Consider the following 25,692-nt stretch of genomic DNA (forward strand, 5'->3'; position numbering starts at 1 on the left):
TAAATAGGTGAATGAACTTGGTCTTGCCTGGGTACGTGAAATACATTGAATTTAGTCATTTTGTCATTACTGGCTGCCTCTAGAAGTCCAAGAGGCCTAAAATTCGTGGGACTTGTTATGTTAATATTTGTGTTGCTTTTAAAGCTGTAGTTATGACTTTTCCTATTCTTGGAGGGTTGTTCCAAGTATATAAAGGGGTTATTTCGAGTTTTAATATCAGATTTGAAATTTCAGAAGCTTATTTGTCTTTGTGAGGTCTTGTGTTCCTCTTGGTTCTTTAAAGAACTCTTTGAACTTATCAAGTTAATCTTGTGGCGTTCAAGCTCCAAACTTATCACCTTAATTCTGATTTCTTGGTGTGGCGTTTTCAATCCTTCGTAGTCTTGGTTTTTTCATCTAGTTCGGTGACTGGTCAAGGCTCAACAAATCTTGTCAATACGATCTTGGGGTTCCAAGCCATCATTGTTATCTGGTTTCATCACAATTGTTGGTGGAGTTCATATCATTTTGGTATCAAGATCTTTGGTTCTAAGATAAGTTTGTCTATCTTTTATTTTCGTTCTATTTCCTGTTCTTTGCTGTAAAAAAAAAAAAAAAATGAAAACAAAAAGATATTATAAAAATAAAATAAAATAAAAAAAAGGTACACGATTCAGTAAGAAAACTTCTTCCTTTCAATCTTGTATCTCACCTTATTCAAGTACTTGAACTTTTGATGAGTTTTGGTTGTTTATTTTCTGAATTGCTGCTGGATTATTTTGAATGAGTTTCTTGAAGTTCGATTAAGAACTAAAGAAGACACAGAAGAGTGGAAAAAGGCAAGAGTGCGAGACCATATGAGGGTAAAAGCCGTTTAGAGTGAAAACACGAGTGCAAGTGTATCAATTCTTGAGTGAAACACGTGAGGGAGTGCTTGTGAGGATTCTAACTTTGTTTGCAGATTTTAAAACATGTCTAATAATCAAGAAGAAGACACAACCGAAGAATTTCGACAACCTCCAGTTCCAAACCTCCAAATGCAAGCGATGTTAGGGGAGATGAGGCGTATGTTGAGGGCTGAATTAGAACCTATTCACGAAAGGTTGGACAGGGTAGAAGCAGAAACTCCTAGGGGCCAGCAACATGACATCCACAATAGGCAGCATGGTGGGCGTGGTCCGTGGCGGAATGTTGATGGAGAGGCGGAGTCGGAGGAGTTTGATGAGCAATATTTGAACCGAGGCAGGATTGAGCGTGGGTATAGAAATAGAGAAGCTAGGATGGGTAGGCCTAGGAGGGATAACGATTTAGGAAATATAAAGATTAAAATCCCATCTTTTCAAGGTAAAAATGATCCTGAACTTTATTTGGAGTGGGAAACTAAAATGGAGATGGTTTTTGATTGTCACAACTACTCAGAGATAAAGAAGGTTAAGTTGGCTGCAATTGAATTTACCGATTATGCCATTGTGTGGTGGGATCAATTACTGATTAATAGGAGGAGGAATAGAGAGCCACCCGTGGACACTTGGGAGGAAATGAAAATGCTTATGAGGAAGCGTTTTGTACCCAACCACTATTATATGGGATTGTATCAAAAATTACAGAGGTTAATTCAAGGATCTAAAAGTGTGGATGAGTATTACAAAGAGATGGAGGTAGCTATGATCCGGGCTAATGTAGAAGAGGACCGGGAAGCCACCATGGCTAGGTTTTTGCACGGTTTAAATCGTGAGATTGCGGATATAGTCGAGATGCAGCACTATGTTGAGTTGACAGATATGGTGCATCAAGCCATAAAGGTGGAGGAACAATTCAAATGAAAGGGATTGGCTAGGAGGGGACTGCCTATGGCTACAACCAGCTCGTGGAAGACAACTCCAAAAAGGGATGAGCAGCAACAAAATAAGCCAAAATTTGAATCCTCTAAGAATGCCAACTTAAAGACCGCCACTACTTCAGGTACAATCGAGACTTCAAGTTCTAAAACACGTGATATTAAATTTTTTAAATGTCAGGGGCACGGACATATAGCCAGCCAGTGTGTAAACAAGAGGGTGATGGTGATTAATGCCCAAGGAGAGCTTGAGTCAGAAAATGAGGAAGAAGTAGATAATGATGATATGCCATCTATGGAGGATGCTGACGATGAGCAAAATGCTGTGGTTGGAGATTTATTGGTTGCAAGGCGAGTTCTCAATGTGCAGGTTAAGGAGGAAGAAAGAAACCAAAGGGAGAACTTGTTTCATACTCGGTGCTTTGTAAATAACAAAGTTTGCAGTGTCATTATCGATGGTGGGAGTTGCACAAATGTAGCCAGCACTTATTTGGTGGAGAAATTGGCTTTAACTACCTTGAAACATCCTCAACCTTACCGGCTTCAGTGGTTGAATGAATGTGGGGAAATCAAGGTGATAAGACAAGTGTTGGTGGCATTATCCTAGTGGTTCGGGTGGTGAGATTGGTGGGGAGGATGGTGGGGAGGATGGTGGTGCTCCTCAAAAGTCTTACATGTAGGCGTTGTCTCGTACCACAAATCTGTTGGGTTTCAAGATGAAAATGAGGTATCCAGTAGACATGGATGGCGAGTTGGGATTCATTTTTTCCGAGGCAGAGACGTCTAAGGCGGCAAGCGAATTTCGGTTTTCACCAGTTTTGAAATTTATACGTGTAAGGCCTTCCATTGATGTAGTTCGTTTGGCAATTGTAAAAACATGGGGCCTGGTGGAGATTCTTACTATGAGCTTCAAGGATGATTATCATGTCCTATTGTAGATGACGAATGAACGACATTTTGGTCAGGGTTGGGCACTGGAGGGGCAGATGATTGAGGGGTGTAGTTTCAGAATTTTCTATTGGACTAAAGAATTTTCCCTTTATAAAGAACCTTCCATGGCGGCCCAGTGGATTTTTTGCCTGGATTGCCAATGCATTCGTATCGTTGGTCAAATTTGAATGAAGAGAAGGAAGAATGTAGGTGTAAATTGAGAAATGTACATTATAAGCCGGTACGAAGGAGGATGCAGGGATTATGTGTTTACATTGGTTTTACAAGGGTTTCGCCCATGGTAGTGCCCTTAGGCCCCCTAGCATCATTGATGCCGGGAGGGTCTCGTCTAGATGGTGATCCTGGTGATTCAGCGGGGGTGAGATTGGTGGTAAGGATGGTGGGGCTACTCAAAAGTCTTACATGCAGGCGTTATCTCGTACCACAAATCCGTCGGGTTTCAAGATGACAATGAGGTATTCGGTAAACATGGTTGGCGAGTTGGGATTCATTTTTTCCGAGGCAGAGATGTCTAAGGCGGGGGGGAATTTTGATTTTCACTAGTTTTGAAATTTATACGTGTAAGGCCTTCCATTGATGCAGCTCATTTGGCAATTGTAAAAACATGGGGCTTGGTAGAGATTCCTACTGTGAGCTTCATGGATGATTATCATGTCCTGGTGCAGATGACGAATGAACAGGATTTTGTTCATGGTTGGGTGCAGGAGGGGCGGGTGATTGAGGGGTGTAGTTTCAAAATTTTCCATTGGACTAAAGAATTTTCCCTTTATGAAGAACCTTCCTTGGCAGCACAATGGATTCTTTTGCCAGGATTGCCAATGCATTTGTATCATCGAGATTGCCTTCAAATCTTGGCTAGCAGGTTTGGTAGATATCTGGGCACTAAAAAGGCGACGTTGAATAGGACTCGGGCTACTGATGCTTGGATTTGTGTGGAGGTTGATTTATCTACTGATCTGGTTAAAGGGGGTTCTTGTGGAATAGGTTTTTTGCCTTGTAAGGGGGGAAATAACATGATGGTTGTTGGTGAGAAGTTAGAGCAAACAGGGTAATTGTTCAGGGGGCATGGTTCTTTTCTGGTGGATTTTTTACTGGTGGATGAGGAAAATCGAATGGCCTGGGATGGTGGAGGATCCTCGAGGATTATGGATAATGTTATGCAAATAGAAGGCAGGAGTGTAGTGCATGAGCTTCATAGTAGAGATGGTCATCTTTCGGATTGTGAGGAAGAAGAAGCACTGAATCAGCTTGTTGTTGAAAGAGGATATGAATCTAATGTAGAAGTTGATGTGGGAAAGTCTTCTAATGGCAGATCAAAAAATAAAAATATTGTGGGGTTGCTACATCTCAGCGGCTTTTATCCCGACCCTCAAAATTTAATTTATGTTTAGTTCGGTTCTAGTGTGGAATGTGTGAGGGTTAGGCACGTTATCAAGTGGAACAACAATGTGGGTGACGAGAGGTGCTCGGTGACAGCTTTTTGCTCGGGTGATAACAATGTGGAGGGCTGACGACATCGCTGAGTTCACTGCACCGTGGTTGGTGTCACCTAACGTAACAAGCTTCCTCTATTTTGAGCTACAAAAACAGGGGTGTAACGGGCTGAGTTTCCTTGAGATGGGGGTGGTGGCGTACTGGGTTGTGGTTTGGTTGTGCAGATGGCCATTCACAGTGGAGGTACAGGGATGATGCTGTTTGGGGGGGGTGAAACATAGAGGCAGCAGTGACGCACTCGTTTGGGCTTCCATGAGGGTGGCACTACGGTGCAACGCTGAACAAGGGCTAAGCCGAGAACGTGGAGACGCAGCGGTGCACGGTTTGATTTTCCTGGTGGACGGTCACGCAAGGGCTGTGTGAATGGAAGGGATGGCTTCAAAGGGTGCTGCTTAGGGTTTTTGTTTCATGCAGGGGGTGAGCTTATTATGAATAGGCGATTGAGAACCCAAAATAAAACCTAGATAAAAGGAGACATGCGTGGCGGCAAGATTGATCATAAACTGATAGTTGGTTTTTGTGGTTTATAACAAACGGGTGTGGGCATAGCTCTTAGGTTTTTTCTTGAGTCATGGGTATCCACTCAATTTCTAAAAATAATGTGGGTCTCTACTCAATTTCTAGAAGTAAACCAACTTGTCCTAGAAAATTCTTGATTCAATTCTCACCTTGTCCCTTTGGAAAAATAACCTAATTATCAAGCCCAATAAAATCATAATCTGCCAAAACAAAGATTTTAGGCTCCTAGTCTATGAAAAAAAATACTTAAAAAAAATTAACTAGGCACTTCATACGTATGAATCCAAAAACAAAACTTTTATAAAATGGCTTGTTGCTGGAGCCGGGTGTTACATTTCCCAAGCATGGTGCCGTCGCACCCCCTCTCTTTTTTGTTCTTCTAACATTCTTCTAGAACATGTATTTCCCTCTTCCCAAGTAAGATCCTCTTAGAACTCCACAATTCTTTTACATGCTTGCCAAGTGTCACTCACTGAAATGGGCCTTGCATGTGGGTGTGAAAGCCCTAATTTGGTGACATCATCCTCCACTCACATCTTCCATAACCTCTTGCATGCTGGACAAGTGTTACTCCTTGCCTCTTCCCTAAGTTTCCCTCTAGAAAGACTAAATATCCCTTCTTGTGCTATGTGGTGCCTACATCACCCTTTAGAAATCACTTTGGGCTTCCAAGCCCTGATGCTATCCCTGTTGGCCGAAATCCACATGGGCCTTGTTAGGTACTTTCCCTCACCTATCTCTTATGGACTTCCTATTTTTAGAACTCTTAAGGTCCAAAAATAGAAAATACTCTAAGGCTTTTTGATATGAACCCGCGGGAATGAAATCCCTTGAACCCACAGTCAATTTGAAAACTTCCCAAGAAAGCCAAAATCAAGTCAAGGATGGAGAATCTAGACCCGTTGAGAACTCGTTTCAAGAACCTAGATTATATTAAAATCTAGACCCGTTGAAAAACCCGTCTCAAGAACCCAGATTACAAAGGAAGAACGCCACAAAGGTTGTGATTTACCTTTGATAAGTTCAAAAGTTCAATTAAGAACAAGAGGAGTAAAACTCAACTCACAATGAATAAATTCATCAAATTTCATAAACTTCATAATCTGATTAAAATGAGGCTACATAGAGTATTTAAAGGAAAACCTAATGAAACCCTAGCCAAAATAAACCCCCATCTTCCAAAAGTACCCCTGGATGAACAGTGCCGCGGCTACAGTGCCGAGCTACAGTAACTCGGCTACAGTAACCCTAACCCTAGTTCAATAAAATAATAACTTTCCCAACATGCCCTTGCATAAGCTCCCTTAAGTGCTTCCCATAATAAACTCAATTATTCTAAACAAATAAAATAAGTACTTTAAATGAATTAAATAAGTTGAAACCCTTCAAGAGCCCAAAGCCTTTAAGTCTTGTTGTTGCCATCTTCCATAGCTGATCAAATGAATCAAAATTGGATCTTCATCCTTCAAGCCTCATCTTGAATGTTGAGCTCTTGCTAAACTCGTCCCAAGTGGATTGCATCAATCCTTGCATTGTCTCCGTGATCTTTAAGACTAGGCCCATCATGGTTCCCATCATTCCCCCTCTCCTCAAAAGGATTCGACCTCGAATCTCCACCTTGGTTCCCATCATTCCCCCTCTCCTCAAAAGGATTCGACCTCGAATCTCCACCTTGGTTCCCATCAATCCCCCTCTCCTCAAAAGGATTCAACCTTGAATCTCCACCTGGATCAAAGGGAAAAACGTTAGTAATATTATCATTAATTTCATATGCAATATCATTAATTTGTTCAAGAATTTGAAAAGATCCATCCAAGCTACTCATGTCGTCAACAGGTAAAGGTATTAAATCAAAAGGAGTAAATGGATTAAGGCTATAAACAATTGCGAAAGGAAAATATAAAGTGGTAGTATGCATGGTCTTATTATATGCAAACTCTATAAATCTATCCACAACCATATAAATAGAATCTCTACTTATTTCTTTCCTTGGCAGCCCCAAAACAGAGTCCATATATGCAAACTCATTGAAACGCAAATGATACTCCTGTAAACGTTCACGCAACAAGTCAATGTATGGCAAATGATACTCCGACAAACGTTCATGCAACATGTTAATGAATGACAAATGATACTTCCACAAACGTTCATGTAACACGTGAATGAAAGGCAAATGATACTCCCACAAACATTCATGTAACACATCGATGAATGACAATTGATACTTCCACAAACGTTCATGCAACACGCCATTGAAAGGCAAATGATATTCTCACAAATGTTCATGCAACACGTCATTGAAAGGCAAATGATATTCCCACAAATGTTCATGCAACACAACAAAAGTCTTCCTTACACCAAGGTTACCCAACAAACCAGCATGTCTATCACACACAAACAACTTATGCATAAAACTAGTAGGTACACAAAATCTAATATTTCTAAACAAATACCAATCTAGTTTATAGAACTTACCAAAAGATGCTTTCTCACATGTCCCATACACACTAGCAAAGTCATCATCATTAGCATGCAATCCCTTATCATATTCAAATCTCAACAATTTTGCATAAAAAATGAAGACAAGGACATACCTTCTTGCTAAAGTATCAATCACAAAATTTTTCATACCTTGTGTGTATTTGAATACATGAGGAAAAGTCTGAACACAATCCTCCCGCTTAGCATGCATTCTAGTCAACAACTTACCTTGTCCCTTTAAATGTGTCAATGACTCATGTTTTTCCAAGAAATGTCGGTTAGGAATTGTCGCACTTGGCACAAAATCGATGTAGTGCTCTATCTCCCTATTAGGTGGCAATCCACTAAATACACCACTTGGAAACACGACCTCATATCCCTGCAACAAAGAGACAACAATACTAGGCAAACATACGTCAAGTACGTTAGGATTAAGACTCGCCTTAGCATAAAAACTCGCTTTTCTCTTTGTTTTTCTCTCACTTTCTTCACACTCTCTTTTCTTTCCACTCTCTTTTTCTTTTTCACTCTCTTTTTCCCTTTCACACTCTTTTTTATTTTCACTCTCTTTTTTTCTGTCACTCTCTTTTTCTTCATCTTTTTTTGTACTCTCGACCTCATAATTATTTTTCAACTCATTCTCTCTTTTGCTTGAGGTCTTAGTCTCACCCTCTTCTTTTTTCTCTCTCATTTTTCTCTCTTTCTCCATTTCGGTCTCACTATTTCTTTTCTTCTCAATCTCACATTCACTCTTGCTTTTCAGCTCAATCTCACTTTCACTTTCACTTTCACTCTCATCTTCACTCTTGCTTTTCAGCACAATCTCACTTTCACTGTCACCTTCACTCTTACTATTAAGCTCATTCTCACTTTTTCTTGAGGTTTCAGCCTCACCCAAATCTTTTCCCTTTGGTGGTTCGGTCTTCTCCTTTGCTACAACTTGATCATTTTTGTCCCACTTTGGTTTCCAAGAAGTACTAGAAACCGAAGTATACCTTGATGTACCTTTTCCTTTTAGCCGTCTCTCCACCTTCATAGCCATGTGCACTATGTCCTCTACCTCCTCATAATGTTGCAACTCAACTACATTGGCTATCTCCCTATTCAACCCTCTCAAAAATCTTTTCATTATGGCCTCCCGATCCTCCACTACATTAGCCCGAATCATAGCCACCTCCATCTCCTTATGGTAGTCCTCTACACTCCTAGACCCCTGTATAAGATTTTGTAATTTTTTGTAGAGGTCTCTATAGTAGTGGCTAGGTACAAATCTCCGCCTCATGATAGCTTTCAACTCTCTCCATGTTTCTACAGGCCTCTCAAAATTCCTCCTCCTATTGGATACTAATTGATCCCACCAAATAATCGCATAATCAGTGAACTCAATTACAGCCAACTTCATCTTTTTCTGCTCAGAGTAATTATGACAATCAAACACCAACTCTATTCTTTTCTCCCACTCTAAATAAACTTCAGGGTCAGTTCTACCTTGGAATGATGGTATTTTCATTTTGATGCTTCCAAGGTTCTTATCTACTCTATCTCGACCCCCTGAGTTTGCCCTAAGGCCTCTTCCATGCCTAACTCTTCTATGTCTACCCAATCCAACTTCAGATGTTAGCACTTCCTCATCCTCACTCTCCATTCTCATACCCATTCTTAATATTAGGCTCATGTCGCCTCCTATCTTTCTCTGCTTGCAGATTTCTAACCATTGCTTCTTGATTATCCATGCTATTCCTCACTTCACCTAACACCAAGTTCAACCGCTCAAACTCATGTTGCATGGCATGCAACACAAAGGATGAGTTATCTACTCGCCCCCTTGGTGATGAGCTACTCCGATGAGACATTACAAGGTGCTGCAAAGAAGAATGTTAGTGGTAAAAAAGAAAACCTCACACACTCCCTTACGTGTTTCAACTCGAATAATGACACTCTACTCGTGTTTCACTCTTAATGGCTTTTTCCCGATAATAGTCTCACACTCTCTTGCCTTTTACCTCAATAGTTTTTCCACTCAAGTTCTTTCAGAACTAAATGAACTCAATCAAGACAAGGCAACCTTGTTTTATCCCAACTAATAATTAGATTCAGGAAACAAGAACAAGAGAAACATGAACGAATAAAAATGACACGAGAATCAATGAAGTTATACGAATGAAAGAGTAGCAATAAGACAAGATACCAACTTGAGTGATGTATGCAGCAGCCCCTTTGATGATAAGGTTCAATCAACAAATTTCTTTCTTTCTCATTGTTGTAACTATGTAGCAACTTTGAATATGCTACCTTCTCTTCTCTTCAACTTCTTTTTTTTTTTTTGGAATTTTCTTTTCTTTTCTTTTCTTTTCCTTTCTTTTCTTTTCTTTTCTTTTCTTTTCCTTTCTTTTCTTTTCTCTAATTCATCCACAAACAGCAATATTCAATTGTGAAAACCAACCAATTGAATTCAAACACATAAGCATGGACAATGAAGTAGAAGAGAATCAATGGAACGACACTCCAAGCAATTGACAAACTTAGAGATGCAGGAAACCCTAGAATTTTGAAACCCTAGGTGATGCAAATTTCAGCCAAACCCAAAACCCTAAGAATTTTGGCAGCCTACTTTTTGTTTCTATTTTTTTTTTTTTTAGCAACTCTAGAACAATGATGCCCTAGAATTAAATTCAAGGATGCTAGAATTAAAAGATAGAATCAGACCTGATTGGAAACCTTGCTCTGAATACCAAATGATATGAACCCGCGGGAATGAAATCCCTTGAACCCACAGTCAATTTGAAAACTTCCCAAGAAAGCCAAAATCAAGTCAAGGATGGAGAATCTAGACCCGATGAGAACTCGTTTCAAGAACCTAGATTATATTAAAATCTAGACCCGTTGAAAAACCCGTCTCAAGAACCCAGATTACAAAGGAAGAACGCCACAAAGGTTGTGATTTACCTTTGATAAGTTCAAAAGTTCAATTAAGAACAAGAGGAGTAAAACTCAACTCACAATGAATAAATTCATCAAATTTCATAAACTTCATAATCTGATTAAAATGAGGCTACATAGAGTATTTAAAGGAAAACCTAATGAAACCCTAGCCAAAATAAACCCCCATCTTCCAAAAGTACCCCTGGATGAACAGTGCCGCGGCTACAGTGCCGAGCTACAGTAACTCGGCTACAGTAACCCTAACCCTAGTTCAATAAAATAATAACTTTCCCAACATGCCCTTGCATAAGCTCCCTTAAGTGCTTCCCATAATAAACTCAATTATTCTAAACAAATAAAATAAGTACTTTAAATGAATTAAATAAGTTGAAACCCTTCAAGAGCCCAAAGCCTTTAAGTCTTGTTGTTGCCATCTTCCATAGCTGATCAAATGAATCAAAATTGGATCTTCATCCTTCAAGCCTCATCTTGAATGTTGAGCTCTTGCTAAACTCGTCCCAAGTGGATTGCATCAATCCTTGCATTGTCTCCGTGATCTTTAAGACTAGGCCCATCATGGTTCCCATCACTTTTCCTCCAACACTTAGAATCTTGTAAGGACCGAAATAATTCTCCAAATAAAAATAGGATTGAGTTAACCTTAAGAGATAAAACCTTGAACATCAAGGGTTGTGCTTAAGGTTAAAAAACTTGAAATTTGTGTTGAAGAAATTTGTGCTTTTTATGATGTGAGTTTTGCTGGTTGTTTTAGTAAGTTATTTGAGCATAGGAAATGATTTTGTATGTTGCAATATTTTGATTTAAGAATGAGAAATGAGGTTTTGATAGAATTGCAACAAAAATAAAGGGTTTTGGCCTATGCATGTTTTGGCCCATGCATGTTTGACCTAGTTGTGATGTGTTTTAAAATTTTCAAATAAGATATTTGGATTTAGGACAAAATTTTATTTCTTCGTGAGTTTTGGAGTTAGGATGGTCATTTTACTCTAAGTCATATTTTTTATAGTTTTAAGCTGTTAGTAAGGAGTTTCTAACATTTATTAATCTCTCCTTACAGTTTCTCGCATTTTGCGCATTTTAATTTGTTATGCTATGATCAATGTAAGTTAGCTTCTAAATTATTGTCGAATTATTGTGTACGTGTTGGTAAGAGAACAATTGTTCATGTTCTTACGTTCTTATATATGCCATGCTATGCTATGTCACTACATGTTTATCTGTTATATATTTTATTATATCACCACATGTTTATCTATTACACATTATATTCTGTCATGAAATGCTTATCTGTTACACATTTTATTCTATCACAAAATGTTTATCTGTTACAAATTTTATCATGTCACAAAATGTTTATTTGTTACACATTTTATCACATCACGAAATATTTATTTGTTACACATTATGCCATTTCATGAAATGTTTTTATGTTTCATGTTATGCCATGTCATTCATCTCATGTACATATCACATTACATTACGTCAGGTCATTTGTCCTTTCGTTTCATGTCAACTCATGTCTCAAGTAGCAAGTGTGTCTCGAAAATAGTCTTTCCACGTTAAGTCAAGTCTGTTAATAGTTACTACAACCTTAAGTGCTAGGATGTGAAAATATCCTAGTGGAACTTCTTTATTCACGTTGTAGTATCTACACTAGTGTGAAATTCTCTGGGTTGTCAAGGTAAAGATCAACAAGCTTCAAATGAGGCCTAATTAACTGTTCACTGGAGCAAAGTCAGCCACCAATGCCAATGGTGCCTCCCACACGTTCAATTTCATGTTACACGTACTCATGCGGGTGCATATACATGTGACGAGATACATACATTACATTTTTCATAACAAGTGAAGATACTTGTAAACTTATACGTATGTTAATGTACTCATAGCTGGTACAGATACCTATGTTGTGATGCAATATCGGTAAGGACACACAGCTCAAGGGGAACCGTATAATACCCACATGTTCACTTTTATTAATCATGTTTAATATTGAACAAGATTCCAAGTTCATATATTTCACGTTCATGTTCATTTTACTTAACGTTCAATTCAATTCATGTTCAGTCCAAGTTCAATTCATGTTTGGTTCAAGTTCAATTCATGTTCAGTTCACGATCAACTTTATGTCATGTTTATTTTACATCAGTTCAGTTCTTCTCATGTCAGTACTTGTCATGCTAATTATCAAGTCACTTCATGCTTATTTATGATCATGATATGCATTCATGCTTTAATTGTTATGCATGCATCTTTAAACTGTCAAATTAAATTCTTTGTTAACTTGCTAAGATTTGTAACTAAATCTCACTATAGTAGTCCCAACTACCATTCCAAGAGGAATGATAGACGATGTGTCAGGACTAGGAGATGCATGGATGTTGGCCAGCTGGAGACGGCTGATTATGCAGCTAAGGTATGATGCGAAGCTCATTGTCTCCATGCTCCATTTTATAAATAGTATTATGGCATCCCTAATTGAGTTGCACGAGCTATTCGACGGATTAGTGTAGTAGATGATTTCGCTTACATTTGTACTTAACGATTTTTGTCTCTCGTCTTGGAGGAAGATTAAAGGTTTATTTAAAAAATGGAAAGTTACTATTTTGGCTATTGTGAAACCATTCGCATGTGAGGATAAATTGCCAGTTCTTGCAAGTTTTCTTGGTTTTCTGTTTGGATTGTTCTAAAGAGGTAGTAGGGGGAAAGGTGTGGTTGTTGTGGCAGGATGACTTTGACGTTAATATTGTTGATATGTCGAACCAATTCTTGACTGGCTGTTTTGAGTATGCAAATCAGAAGTTGTACTTAACTTTTGTTTAGGCTAAATGCAACTATCTAGAGAGGAGGGATCTTTGGCATGCTCTAGAGGGCCATGATAGTGTTGTGCCGTGGCTAGTTGTTGGTGATTTCCATATTATTAGAGAATATCGTGAAAGAATTGGTGGCAATCCTATGCCATTGGTGGCCATTGGTCTCTTGGAGCTTCCGATTAAGGGTCAAAGATTTTCATAGTGTAATGGCCGCTCGTTTGGATTGAGCGGTTATAAATGACAATTTCTTATGTTGCTTCCCTTCGGTGTCCTAGCAATATTTATCTTGGAAGACATCGGATCACAAGCCTATGCTAATTAGGAGTTCGATGATGGAGGAGAAATAGTAATACTACCTCGATGTTAGAGGAAATAATTGAGAAGATGGAGGTTCAACTTCAAGATGGCTACCAACAGGAATTAGAGATGGAGCTGTTGGTGTCAAAGGCTGAATTGTCATACGGGGTGCAAAATGAAGAGTCTCGTTTGGCGCAAATGGCAAAAAAAATGGCTTGATGAAGGTGACCAAACTCAAAGTTTTTTCATACTATTGCAAGCATGACAAAATGGAAGGCGATTATTTCATCTATGACTTTAGTGGATGGGGTGGAGTTGCACTCGCTGGAGGAGGGCCATTTGGGTGTTGCTCAGTATTTCCATAATTTTCTGGGTGAGGGGAGTGGTTCTTTGTAGGTGTTTTGTCGACGTTAATTGATATGGTGATTTCCTTGGCAGATACTGAGGAGCTTTGTCGGGTGCCATCAGAAGAGGAAGTTAGAGAGGCTCTTGTATCTATTCCAAAGTTGAGTACACCTGGACAGGATAGTTTTGGCTCGGCTTTTATTTATCTTGTTGGGAGGTTGTTAAGGATGATGTGGTAAGAGGCTGCAAGGGATTTCTTTTTCTGGGAGCGACTTACCAAGATTTTATTCATCTTCTTTTATTGTTTTCATTCTAAAAGTACATGAGCCGAAGAGTTTTGACAAGTTCCGACCTATCAGTTTGGGCTCCGCGGCCTATGTAATACCCTGCTCCTTCCTTCTTACGTATGCTTCTTCTTTCTGACGTACATTACTTCTTTATGACGTAAGCAAATCCCGAGGGCAGAGATTATGTGATTTTCTGCCCTTTTCACTAGCAACTGCGAGCCTCGTCATGCATACCGAACCATGATGGCGTGTTTCGAAAGATATCTTGTGACTTCTAGGGCACGCCTAGTGTTTTAAATATGCTGGAGATATTTATAAGCAGTATTTTCAGTGTCATTGAATTAAGATTGATCTTAAATACGACAATTATAATATTCTTGAACAGCTCCAAAAATATTATAATTATCAGAAATCATTTTAATATTATTATTAAAATGATTTCAATTATTTAAAATATTATGGGATTTAAATTATGTTGAAAGTTTTAATTAATTAAATGGTTTTATCCTTTTAAATAAGTTAAATAAGACTTCATCATTTTATTAATGATGAAGGAATATTATTTTAGAAACTAAAGTCAGTTAAATAATATTCTACCTTAATTCCTCTAAGTGTTTTTAATTAAGTTAATGTTTTATGCATTTTAAATCAGTGTTTGAGATCCATCATTAGATCGTTACGTGGATCCCCAGACGAAGGGACTGGGTTAAATACCCAGACCCCCTCTCTTTCTTCCTCACTTTTCCCCATCTCTCTCTCTCTCCTCCCTCTCCCTCAAGCGTACGTAGTACTCGGCCTCTCCCCCTCGCCGAATGCTCCATGCCTCAGCCTGGCGCCGCTGTGCATCGGCAGCCCTCACTGCTGTAACCACCGGTACCTTCTCCCTCCGGAAAGCCCTCCCATGCCAGTCTCTCTCTCCCACGCTCCGTCTCCCTTTCCACTGGCCATGCACAGCTCGAACAGGCTTAGTGCTTATAATGCCGCTGTGCGCTGTCCTCCGGCGCCACCACCTCCACGGCAGCTTCCCCTCCCACCGACCATCACCCTCCAGCGAGCTTGGCCTCCACCTTGCAGCCACCTTCCTCCAATGCACGTTGGTAGCTCCTCCATGCACGGGTTCACAGTGCACGTCCCTAGCACCGTTGTGCGCGACCACCTTGGCCACCGGACACCACCACGAGCTACTCCTAGTCTCCCCCTTCCTCCTCCACCTGACCCGAGGCTTATAGCCTCCCTCCACCGCACAACTCTCTCCCTCTCTCACGCACGGGTTTCACACCCTCCACCACCGTACGCCGCCACCCACAGTAGGAGATCGCTACCTCTAGCCTCCTTAGGTCACCACCGAGCTATCCCAACCGCCGTGAATCACTGTGGCGCCACCTCGACGCCACCACGAGTCCCACCGCACCTCCCTTAGCCAAACCTTAGGTCCAAAACCACCACCTTATGTGGTGGGAAGCCACTATGCATGGCTGACCGCCACTGTACACAGCTAGATCCGCCGTGTTACGCTCCTTGCCACCATCACATGGCCACCACGAGCCCATCCAAGACCACACCTAGCCATCCAAATGCCCAAACAGTCACTGTACGTGGGTTAGCCGCCACGTATGACCCTTCCGACATCATTGGCGGTGACAATCAATGAGCAACGCACGAGTTATACCGTCGATGGTATAACCTCTATCCCTCGTTAATTATGTTAGATATTGATTAGTTGATTAGGTTGTGGACTGTGCTGTTAGTATTTGTGGAGTTCGTTGTGTTGGGATATTCTGTGTAATGAAGTGTTGGCCATTTTGTGTAGTGGAGTGTTGGGTATATCTGTGTAGTCTGGTGATGTGATGTCTTGTGTATGTGAAGTGTTGGGCTTATCTGTGTAGTGCGCTATGAAGTGTAGAGCATAGTTAAGAATTGTACTGTGCAGTGTTGTGAACTGTGCAGTGTGGTGTGGTTGGGGAGTATGTGCTGTATTGGTGACGTGGCAGGTGGAATGGGAACAGTACATGTAAAATATACCCTCCTGGCATATTGTGGAACAGGATGAGTACAAGTGGAGTGTACTTTGTGGCGTAGTGTGTGTAAAAGGAGTACACATGGAGTGTACTCCATGTGGTGGATTAATGCACCATATGGCGTGTATGCCATAATGGTGATGTGGCGTGGTGTGTATAAAGGGAGTACATGTAGAATGTACTCCGTATGGTGGAGTGATGTACCATATGGCGAGTAGGCCATAATGGTGATGTGGCTTGGTGTGTATGAAGGGACTACATGTGGAATGTACTCCATGTGGTGGATTAATGCACCATATGGCTTGTACGCCATAGTGGTGATGTGGTGTAATGCATGTGAAAGAATACATGTGGAGTGTACTCTATGTGGTGGAGTGATGTACCATATAGAAAGTATGCCATAGTGGTTATGTGGCGTATGTAAACGTAGTACACGTTGAGTGTACTCTATATGGTAGACTGATGCACCATATGGCGGGTATGCCATAATGGTGATATGGCGTAATGCATATGAAGGGAGTACATGAGGAGTGTACTCCATGTGGTATAGTGATGCACCATATGGCGGGTATGCCATGGTGGTGATGTGGCGTATGTGAAAGGAGTATACGTGGAGTGTACTCCAAGTGGCAGCGACACTTTGTGTCGCGTGTCGTAGAGATAAGAATGGTTATATGATTGATGGGCATGGAACATGATGGGTAGTATCGGGAACTGTGGAACAATATCCCAAAATAGTTATGGCGTAGCCTGTAGTCTGAGGTGGCAAGTGTGACCGTGATGGACTTATGACTAGGAGTATGTGTGAAGTAGGAGAACAAGTATAAGAGTGCACAACAGAAGCATGACTGAGGAATGTCACGAAGTGACATGACTATTGACAGTCGTGCTTGTGATGGGCGAAGTAGTGGAACAAGTGTGAGAGTACGCAGCGGAAGCATGACTTGGCAACGTCGCGAAGTGACGTGGTTACTGGCAGTCATGCTTATGATGGGGTAACGGGAATGTGAGGAGAGATCACGATGTGACAGGAGTACCTGAGGAACCGTACTCATGATGAGTTAGGACTTGGCATAGAAATCATGTAACAGAATGTCAGGTGATGTGACAAGGTCATGGTGTAGCTTGGGTGTAGACTCGAGCTATATGATGTGACATAAGGCGTAGTGGTGAATGGAGTCTTGTCATGTTAAGTGTTGGGATGAACTGTCAAAAGGGACGAGTTGTAGCACCCCAAACTTGGGTGACTTGGAGAATTAATACCTGTCACTTATAAACATGTCTCCCAACACATCCAAAGAAAAATCTCCAAAGACTTCATAAGCGAAATCAATCTCATATCTTCTAAATAAACTCATTACAAACTCCACACAGTCTTTAATGCAATAATAATAAATCAAAGGGGTCCACAATCTCCCGGTAATGGTAACATACCAAACTGATAAAACCATAGGTCCTACTAAACCCAAAATATAATTAAATCTTAACGTAATAAACTGATACATCTTAAGTCTCAACAAATCTAAACATCAAGAAGAACCTCAAACTCTTCTTCTAACAATGGTACCCTCAGGTACACGACCGTCTATCCATATCTAGCCAAGCTCCAAATTCTATTTCTGACCCCCAGCTAGGTTGTCAATATCATCTGAAAAATAATGAAGATAAGGGGGTGAGTTATCAACAACTCAATAAGCAGAAAACCTATACTAGTATGTAAACATGAGCCCTTTTTAGAAAGTTTAGTATGCAGATGCAAAACATTTTATTTTCATGTGCATATCTCAATACGTATTATTAGAAAAATCAGAGCGACATTTCAACCCTTTCATATTCATAAACCATTTCATATTCAAGAACACTTTGGCATAACATAACTGTACATCTTCATCTCATCATATCATATTGTATCATATCATATACCATGATTAACCCCCGTGGTAAGGTTGTGCTATCCCCGGTGGCCAAACTAGGCAGTATCATATTGTGAAACTTTCCCTTTTTCAATCTCGGAGCCTCGAGTGTGCACATAACAAAGAACACATAAAAGACCACTTTGTTTTCAAAGTGGGTGCACTCATATCATATCATATCATGTTGGTACCAACCATATCACGTGAACTAGTATCATCATATCAGAGACATACTTAGAATCAGAATAAAATAGATAAGTATGCCAAAGGTTTTTCATATACATATCGTATCAACCACATATTGAACATATTCACATCATTTCCATTTGATCATAAACAAACCCAAATCATTTTATATCATACGTACAAAAATTCACGGATATCGCAATCGCTCTCTTTTGCACATTTCAGAATCATGTCAAATATTGCTCATGTCTACACATTTCATGTCAAATGCATTTCTTTTCTCTTTCATACGTATCTCATGAGTAAATGCAAAATATATTTACTGAGGTTGTTTTTCACATTTTCTTTTAAAAATAACATGCACATTTTTACAAACCAATCTCAATTCATTTCTTTTTATGCAAATCTAGCATAAGAACCTCGCTTACCTGACTCTTGCAGCATATTATCTATGCCTTGAAAATGTCCTCTATCAGTCTCGTCACCTATTCATAAAATAAAATATATAAACTAAGTGTTAAAAGAAAATGACATAACCTCCATCTAAATAATTAAAACCCACAATCCCAAACCATATTATAACAAAAATAGCTTACTAAGCCAACCATGTAGTAATCTGGACAGCCCTAATTTCAATCTAAAATACCATATACTAATATTAATATTTACTAAAACACCCTCCAAAGCTAACGTCCAACACCAATAATCAAAATATAAACCCCACTTCAAAGGCCCCTAACTCCAAGCAATCCTCACAACTCAACCAAAACTACAACAATAATGTAACTCCAAATAATTTAACCTCCACTCCAAACGGTCGTATAGAAACCCAAACAGTACAAAAACAGCCCCTAATCAATTCCAAATATCACTTGGTTTACTGCTCGACCAACCCACAATAATCCACAATTCTAAGACCATTCCAACACAAAGTGTTTGCTTACTCACAAAAATGTCCGAGAACTCGCGAACAACACTTTCAAGTATTTCATTGAAGTGAAATAAACTGCCTTGAAGTGAAAGTGTGTGTGCGTGCGTATGAGACCAAGAACGAAAATGGCTTACCAACGAAAGTTAAATTCTCCCGTAATGGCTTCACTGGTTACACGAAAAGCCAAAACCGAAAGCCCAAGAACCAGAAACCACAAGCAACAACTAAGACTGCAAGTGATGAAACAGAGAGGGTCGACTGAGAGGGTTATGTTCAGGGTCTAACATGAAGAATAAAAGAGAGGGAGAAAGAGATACCTGTAGGCAGAAAAATCACCACGTGGAAGAGGAAGAGCCGCATATGAAGAGGAAAAAAAACCAACTACCGAAAACAGAGGTACACGCTAGGGAGAAACACAGTGATCTGCTGCCATGGAGGGAAAAATCGAAATGAGGAGATTTAGGCCATGTGATTCAGACGCACGAAATAAACCCAAAGAAAACAAGGAAATGCAATCGGCGAAAATGGGTTACCTGTGAAGAGAGTGTATGCGCGAGGGAACCCAGAAGAAGCAGAAAAAGAAAAGAAACCAGAAGAGGAAGAGGGGGAGAAGAAATCGGGGGGAAAAGAAAAGAGGTTGAGGAAGGAATTACTTACCTCCAAACGACACCGTTCACACGCCTCCAAGGAAAAGGGGCTGGGCCCTCACGCACGAACCGGCCTCACAAAACAAAACTGGGCTTTACACGAGTAGCGTAAAGAGTCATGCTAGCCAGGTTAAGAGAAGGTTGATATCGGAGTGTGGTGCTTGTTTACACAAGCAGGTGATCAATGTGTCATATGTTGATCTTAGGTGATAAAGGGGAAAGGTACATGTATAATCTGGTTAGACATATGTGCCGGACGGATTCACCATATGTAATGGGTAATCTGTCCTTAGCACAATTACACGGTGCTTAAGCCTCAAAGTTGGCTTAGAGCCGTGTGGCTTGTATGGATGGGAATGAGGATTTAGTATGGGCTAAGATACATGAAGGTAGTGAGGGCCGTATTGTTAGGATTGGGATGCGTGAGTCCATCGGTCGGAATCATGCGTCGAATGTGGTTAGTAAGAAGAGTAAGACGAATGTCTTAAGTGTGTTAATCCTAAGGTGAGTCATGGGTTCACTTTAGTGGATAAAGCACTCAAGGCAAGACTTTGAGTTGGAAGATGTGGTGATCGTAAGTGGTCCCCGAAGGGTTTAGCATAGTAAAGGGCACGTAAGTGCACGGGATAGAAGGAGAGTGTTCTAAGTGATGTGTAGCTCTATTTCTAGTTTAAGTTACTTATGCATTAGATAGAAAATGATGCTAAGGTATGTGTATACATGTAGGTTGCCATCTGACATGCACATGAATGGACTGCATGATATGCAAGCAGCATGGAGTCCAGGTAAGTGTTACGTTCATACTCTTCTAGAGTTTTCCAAGATACAAGAAATGCTTTTCCTTTAATATGCTTACGAAAAGAAACGAAAGACGCTTTACGAAAGAAAATGCTAAATGTTCAAAGGTATAAGTATGTACGGCCCCTCCTTGGCAGCCCCTGTTTACGCACCCAAAGTATTAATTGTATGCATATGAATGGATGACTATATGATGTATCTATTATATGTATTTTCTAAGAAAATCCATAAATTGATGAAAATGCATGAAAGGCATGAAAACGGATGCTTTTATGGATCCTACGAACCGACGCTTTCATGTGCGCCATGAGGTGATGCTTATGGACGCCATGAAAGACAACGTTCAAGGTGATGCTTATGGATGCCATGAAAGCTGATGTTTAAGCCCATGTATGTTCTTAAATGACGTTTTCCATGAACAAACTGTCAAAGAAAGGATAGAGTTGAAATGAACTGAAAAAGGAAAGACGATTTTCGGCCTTACGCCCCAAATGATGTTTTTCTCATGAAACAATGTTTCTCATGAAAATGAATGTTTTCTCATGAAATGACTGTTAAATGAAATAAAGAAATGAATGAAAGCTCCAGCTCTTTCGAGCTGACATGAAAGAATGAATGAAAAGCAAGAAAGACATGAAAGCATGAAATGTATGAAAATACATAACGGCCACATGAATAAATGAAAAGGGTACCAATGAATGGGTAGATCGCAATGCCGAGTAAGTAGTACTAGTAGTGCACCCAGTGCTACCCCTGGCTGAAAAGGGATTCCCAACCCGTGGCCACGGGTGGAGTTCGGGTCCAAAGGAAGACCGCTAATCCCAACACACAGGGTGTAACAGTGTGAACTGGCCTATGAAAGTGATAAGAATAAATGGATGTATGTACGAATGCACGAATGCACGAATGCACGAATCTTTAAGAAATGAAGGCACTGACGAGGGACACCTTTAAAGAAAGGAAAGCCTTTTAAAAGAAAAATCTCGTCCAGTGACGTTTTCAAAAGAATGCACGTAAGCATGCACGAATTCTTGAAGAAATGAAGGCACTGATGGGAGAAACGTTTTACGAAAAGAAAGCCCATGTTTAAAAGAAAACCCCATCCAATGATGTTTTCAAATGAACGCACGTATGCACGCACGCATGTATAGTATTTATGAATGACAAATGCATGAATGAAAACCTATGTTGCTATATTTTAACAGTATGAAGTAATGCTTACGAGTCATCGACTCATTTTAGTTTTTATGCATGTCCCTTCCCCTCACAGGAACTGCATGATCAGGACGGGCACAGCCCATGGGAAAGAGCACGAAAGTTTAGGCACGAGTTTTAAATGTCCGAGAGGCCTTTTATTGTAAAAATTAATGTTTTCTGTTGTAAACCTCTTTTATCCTAAAGCACATTTTATTTTATAAACGTAGAGTCTCGCACCCTGGGTATGCAAGTGAAAAGGTTTAAATCGGACGGTAATTCTCGTCGTCCTTTCTAAAAATATTTTATAAAAAGTCCCACCACAAGGACAGGCATTACAGCCTATAAGATTTTTTCAAAGAACTTAGTCAGAAGAATGGCTTCATTTCTTACTCGAATTATTTCTCATGAGCAAGTTGCTTTTGTACCGGGAAGGAGTATTTTTGAGAATATTTCTCTAGCTCAGAAGATGGAAAAATCTATTAATAAGAAGAATATTGGTGGCAATGTTTTGATGAAGATTGATATGGCTAAAGCATATGATCGGGTGGACTGGAATTTTCTGTTAGCTGTTTTGGCTGAATTTGGGTTCTTAGAAAAAGTTTGTGGCTTGATTAAGGTTTGCATTTAGTCTCCTTAGTTCTCTATTATGATGAATGGGACTTATATGGGTTTCTTCTAACATTTGCGAGGTTAAAGAGAGGGAGATCCTTTATCGCCATAATTGTTTATTATTATGCAAGAGATTCTTTCTTGATTATTGAAGAAGGAGTTGAACCAGGGGAGAATTGAGAGTTTTTCCCATCCTCGGGGGCTCCTTTAATTTCACATTTGTTGTATGCAGATGACTTGTTGATTTTTACTAATGGTGAGAAAAGTCCTTGAAGGCCTCCTAGAAACTTTGAATAAATATGAGGGCAAAAAATTAGTAGAGAAAAGTCAGCTTTATTTTTTCTGAGAAAATTCCATTGGCAAGAAAATCGTCTTTACTTCGGTTCAATGGTAGTGTTGAAGGAAAATTTACAACTTGCTATTTAGGTGTGCTGCTCGCTGTTGGGGGGTTGAATTCAAGAATGTTGGAGCTGTTAGTCATGAAACTTCAAAATAAAGTTGCCGGTTGGAAGTTTAGGTTGTTATCTCAAGGTATGAGGTTGATTCTTCTCAAGCATCTACTAGCTAGTATGGCTACTCATTTGCTTGTGATATTAAATATCCCGAAGCTTGTTTGGAAAAAATTGAATTCTATTCCAACTTCTTTTTTATTTTTATTTTTTTTTTTTTGGGGGGGGAGGATCATGGTAGAGGAGAGAATGGAGAGTGTGGTCAGAATTGTGTAAGCCAATCTTTGAAGGGGGATTGGTGTTAGGGATTTTTTCTGAGGTTCAGAGAGCGTTACATATGAAGTTTGCTTGGCGGTTGCTGTTAATAGATAATTTGTGGTCTTGGTTCTTTAAAGCTAAGTATTTAAAGGGGGAGCATTTTCTGGAATCCAAAGTTAGAAGCTCAAACTCAATGTTTTGGAAATCTATTTGTATGGTGATGCCAGAGGTGATGGATAATATGTCGGTTAAAGTTTGGGAGGGAGCTGTTTCTTTTTGTTTGATCGATGGCTTGCGCGGGGCCCCTTTCGGCAAGTGTGCCAAGTGTTACTCAGCCTAGGCTGGAGGTGAAGGATTGTTGGGTGGAAGACAAGTGGGATAGGGAGCTGTTGATTAAAATGATTAATGCTAGAGATGTAGATAATATTATGTTGGATTTTCTGGGTAGAAGACCAGGACGTGATATTTGTATTTGGCATCTGTGCGTCGACGGAAATTTTTTTACTAAAACGGCTTGGGTGGTAACTCTCATTAAGCGGCCTCAGCTACAAGGGTTGGATTGGATTTGGTGCAATCTGCTTTCGAAGAAGATGTACGTGTGTATGTGGAAGGTTAGATTTAATTGTCTACCAGTTGAGGAAAGGTTTCAGTTGGTGGGAATTTCTTTAGCTTCCTATTGTGTTTGTTGCTCATGTGGGAGTGTTGAGTTGCGGGACCATGTTTTATGCATGGGAGAGGTAGCGAATAAGGTATGGCAGAGAGCTTCTTGCATGCTGGGTGTTCAAAGTATGAACTTCAACTCTTATGTTGTTGCTGGTTTCAGTGTGCAAAAAAATCAACTCAGTGAGGTATGTTGATCGGATTAATTCCATCTCTTATTTCTTGGAGGTCATGGCAGTGGCGATGTACAACAAAAATGCAGAATAAGTATGATTCAGTGGATACAATTTGGATGTCGATGAAATGCTAGTTGTAGATTTTTTTCTAGTAAGTTGTGGAAGGTTAGCTCTCTATCGCACATGGATTGTTGTGTTCTTATAGAGCTGGAAATCCCCGTGCGGGAAACTCCAGTAAAGAGGCTGAAGTTAGTTGCATGGTCTAGACCGAGTGACGGTTGGGTGAAAAAGTCTCATAATGGAGACCAAAACGCATGTTTTGCTTACTTTAGTAAGGAAAAAATAACACGTGTCAGATGTGCGGTGTGGGCGGACGAACAAAAGAACGTTTTTTTTTTTAAGAATTTTTCACATGGCATCAGCAAGCTTGCTCCAGTTGGTGGTGAGCTTGAAATACTCACCGTTTATTGCTTGGAAAATGATAGGGATCCCGTTCATTTATCCAGTTCCATTTTTTTTTCTTAGTTTGTTTTTGCATAGTGATTAAGAAAGTGTTGTTCAATAATATTGTGAATTTTTCAAAACATGTTAAAAAAATTATGTGAAAAAAATATTTGAAAGTGTTTTTTTTGTTTTTTCTTTCACATCATTTTTTTAACACTTTTAAATATTTAAAAAAAAAATTCACAATATTATTAAACAACATTTTCTTAATCATTACATAAAAAAAACAAAAAAAAAAAGAAACGGGATGCTTGAACGGGATCCCCGAGCAAGATCCCTAGCATTGCCCCCAGATTATTAACCTGGTCAAATGGGTTCGCGTTGAAATGACCCAAATCCTAAAGTTTACTCTAGTCCTATCATTCCATATCATACCCGTGTAGGATATGTGGTTTCTTTAAAGATTGACAGTCTTATCTCTAGTAAGGATAAGTTGTTGGAGGTGGATGTAATTTCATAAACATGCATATATTTCATCGTCTAAATTCACAATATGATAATTTGGGTAAAAGAAATATAATATGAACCCACTTACCTCACTAATGTCAAATTGTTACTGATTAATAGTATCCTTATGATCAATAAATTATTCGATAAAAAAATTGTTACAGATTAGTGGTGATTGAAATATTTCCTCCACTATATTTATAGGGAGAACATAATTTTACCCACAGCATGCGATGAATATAGATTCCTTACAAGCATGCAAATTGTAACGCCCCAGTCTCGTACGGGTCGGAGAGTTACTTTCTAGCACTTAAACTCACATTCCAACAATATAAAAATAGACTCCAAATTCCCAATATCATAAAGAAAAATTTGATTCAAGCCACTATACATACATCATCTCACCCAAAGCCTCAAAATCTTGATCCTCAGCTGAACCATCAAAATATCTGAAAAATATTGTGGAGATAAGGGGTGAGTTATCAACAACTCAGTAAACAGAGAGCATATACTAGCATGTAAACATGAGCATTTATAAAATTCGATATACAGAACAAGACATTTACTTTCAGAATGCAAAAACAAAACAACATATTTTCTTTCAGAATGTATAAACAAAACTTGTTACAAAACATCAAAATGAAATTTTCAAAAAAACAAACTTGTTCCAAAAAAGAAAGTCCTTTGGCATATCCAACCTGAAACATTATATTCATATCATCTCATAGCATTACATCGGGACAAATAATATGTTTAACCCCCGTGGTAGGGTTATAAACCACCATTATACCCATGGCTGGGCCATATTACATGTTTGACCCCCGTGGTAGGGTTATAAACCACCATTATACCCGTGGTTGGGCCATATTCCATGTTTCACCCCCGTGATAGGATTATAAACCACCATTATACCCGTGGCTGGGCCTTAACAGAAACAGAACGGAACATCATCG

Source organism: Juglans regia, chromosome 13 (assembly GCF_001411555.2).
Source record: "Juglans regia cultivar Chandler chromosome 13, Walnut 2.0, whole genome shotgun sequence".
NCBI lineage: Eukaryota > Viridiplantae > Streptophyta > Magnoliopsida > Fagales > Juglandaceae > Juglans > Juglans regia.